Genomic DNA, 4,087 nt, shown 5'->3' on the forward strand with positions numbered 1-4,087 from the left:
TTTCATGCTTCCTCTCCATGGTTACAGAAGGAGATCCTTGAGTTTTAAACACAAGGTTGTCCTCATTCAGTTGAAGGATCAATTCTCCTCTGTCCACATCAATCACAGCTCTTGCTGTTGCTAGGAAGGGTCTTCCAAGGATGATGGATTCATCCTCATCCTTCCAAGTGTCTAGGATTATAAAATCAGCAGGGATGTAAAGGCCTTCAACCTTTACTAACACATCCTCTACTTGTCCATAAGCCTATTTTCTTGAGTTGTCTGCCATCTCTAAAGAGATTTTGGCAGCTTGCACCTCAAAGATCCCAAGTTTCTCCATTACAGAGAGTGGCATTAAGTTTATCCCTGACCCCAGGTCACACAGAGCCTTCTCAAAGGTCATGGTGCCTATGTTACAGGGAATTAGGAATTTACCAGGATCCTATTTCTTTTGAGGTAGAGTTTGCTGAACCAAGGTATTTATTTCCTTTATGAGCAATAGAGGTTCATCCTCCCAAGTCTCATTACCAAATAATTTGGCATTCAGCTTCATGATTGCTCCTAAATATTGAGCAACTTGCTCTTCAGCAATGTCTTCATCATCTTCAGAAGATGAATAGTCTTCAGAGCTCATGAATGGTAAAAAGAGGTTCAATAGAATCTCTATGGTCTCTATATGAGCTTCAGATTCTTTTGGTTCCTCAAAGGGAAACTCCTTATTGGTCAGTGAATGTCCCAGGAGGTCTTCCTCACTAGGATTCACGTCCTCCTCCTCCTCTTTGGGTTCGGCCACACCAAGTAAGGTAATGGCCTTGCACTCTCTTTTTGGATTCTCCTCTGTATTGCTTGGGAGAGTACTAGGAGGGGTTTTAGTGACTCTTTTACTCAGCTGGCCCACTTGTGCCTCCAAATTTCTAATTGTTTCATTCATGAAACTTAAATTGGCCTTAGATAGATCTGAGACTATATTTGCTAAGCAAGATGGATTCTGCTCAAAATTCTCTGTCTGTTGCTGAGTGGATGATGGAAAAGGCTTGCTATTGCTAAACCTGTTTCTTCCACCATTACTAAAGCCTTGTTGAGACTTTTGTTGATCCTTCCATGAGAAATTTGGATGATTTCTCCATGAGGGATTATAGGTGTTTCCATAGGGTTCACCCATGTAATTCACCTCTGCTATTGCAGGGTTCTCGGGATCATAAGCTTCTTCTTCAGAAGATGCCTCTTGAGTACTGTTGGATGTAGCTTGCAATCCATTCAGTCTCTGAGAAATCATATTGACTTACTGAGTCAATATTTTATTCTGAGCCAATATGGCACTCAGAGTATCAATTTCAAGAACTCCCTTCCTCTGAGGCGTCCCATTACTCACAGGATTCCTTTCAGAAGTGTACATAAACTGGTTATTTGCAACCATGTCAATGAGTTCCTGAGCTTCTGCAGGCGTTTTCTTTAGGTGAATGGATCCACCTGTAGAATGGTCCAATGACATCTTTTATAATTCAGACAGACCATCATAGAATATATCCAGGATGGTCCATTTTAAAAGCATGTCAGAAGGACACTTTTTGGTCAGTTGCTTATATCTCTCCCAAGCTTCATAGAGGGATTCACCTTCTTTCTGTTTGAAGGTTTGAACATCCACTCTAAGCTTGCTAAGCTTTTGAGGAGGAAAGAACTTGGCTAAGAAAGCCATGACCAGCTTATCCCAAGAGTTCATGCTATCTTTAGGTTGAGAGTCCAACCATATTCTAGCTCTGTCTCTTACAGCAAACGGGAAAAGCATAAGCCTGTAGACCTCGGGATCAACCCCACTGGTTTTAACAGTATCACAGATTTGCAAGAATTCAGTTAAGAACTGAAAAGGATCTTCTGATGGAAGTCCATGAAACTTGCAGTTCTGTTGCGTCATAGAAACTAATTGAGGCTTTAGCTCAAAATTGTTTGCTCAAATGGCAGGGATTGAGATGCTTCTTCCATGTAAATTGGAATTTGGTGTAGTAAAGTCACCAAGCATCTTCCTTGCATTGTTATTATTTTCGGCCATGTCTCCTTCTTTTTCGAAAATTTCTGTCAAATTTTCTCCAGAGAGTTGTGCTTTAGCTTCCCTTAGCTTCCTCTTCAGATTCCTTTCAGGTTCAGGATCAGCTTCATCAAGAATGTTCTTATCCTTGTTCCTGCTCATATGAAAAAGAAGAAAACAGAAAAGAAGAGGAATCCTCTATGTCACAGTATAGAGATTCCTTTATGTGAGTAGAAGAAGAAAAGAATAGAAGAAGAGAAATTGGAACACTAAGAGGAAAAGAGGGTTCGAATTTTGAGATGAAGAGAAGTGTTAGTAAATAAATAAATAATTAGAAGGAGATGAGAGAAGGAAGAATTCGAAAATTAAATAAAATAAAATAAAAATATTTTTATTTTTTAATTTAAATTTAAAGTTAAAATTCAAAAATTAAGAAAGGAAAACAAAATCAAATCAAATTAAAATTTAAAACAAATATTTAATTAAAAAGGAATTTTGAAAAAGTGGAAGGTGATTTTCGAAAATTAGAGAGAGAACTAGTTAGGTAGTTTTGAAAAGAGGTTAGAAAAGACTTTGAAATTGATTTTGAAAAAGATGTGATTGAAATTTATTTTGAAAAAGATTTGAAAAAAAATTTAAAAAGATTTGATTTTAAAAATTAAAGTTGATTACTTGACTAACAAGAAACAAAAAGATATGATTTAAAATTTAAAGATTGAACCTTTCTTAAGAGGCAAGTAACAAACTTTAAAATTTTTGAATCAGTCACATTAATTATTAGTAAAGATTTTGAAATTATGAAACAAAACAAGAAAAAGATTTTTGAAAATCAAATTGAAATTTTCGAAAATATGAAAGAAAAAATGAAAAAGATTTGATTTTTGAAAAAGATTTGAAAAAGATAGGATTTTGAAATTGAAAATTTGATTCGACTCATAAGAAACAACTAAATTTTTAAAACTTTTAACTAGATCAAATCAAATTTTTGAAAATTATGAGTGAAATAAGGGAAAGATAATTTTTTGATTTTTGAATTTTTAATGAAGAAAGAGAAAAACAACAAAAAGACTTCAAACATGAAAATTATGGATAAAAACAAGGAAAACATGCAAGAACACTTTGAATGCAAAGATGAACACCAAGAACATTTTGAAGATCATGATGAACATCAAGAACTTATTTTTGAAAAATTTTCAAGAAAAGAAAACATGCAAGACACCAAACTTAGAAATTTTTAATTTTTAGACACTATGAATGCAAGAATGAATGTGAAAAACAAGAAAAGACACAACATGAAAATCCAAAGATCAAACAAAGAAATTCATGAAGAATAACTTGAAGATCATGAAGAACATAATGCATGAATTTTCGAAAATTGCAAGAAAGAGATAAACATGCAATTGACACCAAACTTAAAAACTGACACAAGACTCAAACAAGAAACATCAAATTAATTTTTTTTATTTTTATGATTTTATTAAATTTTTTTGTATATTTTTCGAAAATTATTTTGAAAAACGAAAATAAGGATTTCAAAATTTTTAATAGGAATTCTAGGAATCTTGCAATGTTAGTCTAAAGCTCCAGTCCAGAAATTAGACATGGCTTACTAGCTAGCCAAGCTTTCAGTGAAAGCTCCAGTCCAAAACACTAGACATGGCCAATGGCCAGCCAAGCTTCAGCAGATACAAATCAGGCATATAACAGCTGATTAGATGAGAGTCCAAGGACTCTTGCCATGATAAGTGGAAGCCTCAGTCCAAAAATTTAGACATGGCTTGACAGCCAGCCAGGCTTCAACAAATCATGAAGAAACTCTAGAATTCATTCTTAAAAAATTTTGAAGAACATAGAATAATTTTTTTTGTATTATTTTCGAAAATAGGAAATAAAAAGCTTAAAAATAAAATAAAATTACCTAATCTGAGCAACAAGATGAACCGTCAGTTGTCCAAACTCGAACAATCCCTGGCAACGGTGCCAAAAACTTGGTGCACAGAAATTGTGACGATTCATTCCTTGGTAACGGCGCTGAAAACTTAATACGCACGTTCATAATCTTAGTTCTTTGTCACAACTTTGCAC

At 34.5% G+C, this 4,087-nt stretch overlaps 1 non-coding gene across 1 annotated transcript; it reads left to right on the top strand.

The window, feature by feature from the left end:
- The first annotated feature begins 1,525 nt into the window (after positions 1-1,525).
- LOC148577556 (small nucleolar RNA R71) lies at positions 1,526-1,633 on the top strand. Its single transcript, XR_015903092.1, has one exon. It is a non-coding gene; the product is annotated as a small nucleolar RNA R71 (small nucleolar RNA).
- Positions 1,634-4,087: the final 2,454 nt, after the last annotated feature.

The sequence above is a fragment of the Arachis ipaensis genome, chromosome B1 (genome assembly GCF_059453495.1).
Source record: "Arachis ipaensis isolate K30076 ecotype BB chromosome B1, ASM5945349v1, whole genome shotgun sequence".
Lineage (NCBI taxonomy): Eukaryota > Viridiplantae > Streptophyta > Magnoliopsida > Fabales > Fabaceae > Arachis > Arachis ipaensis.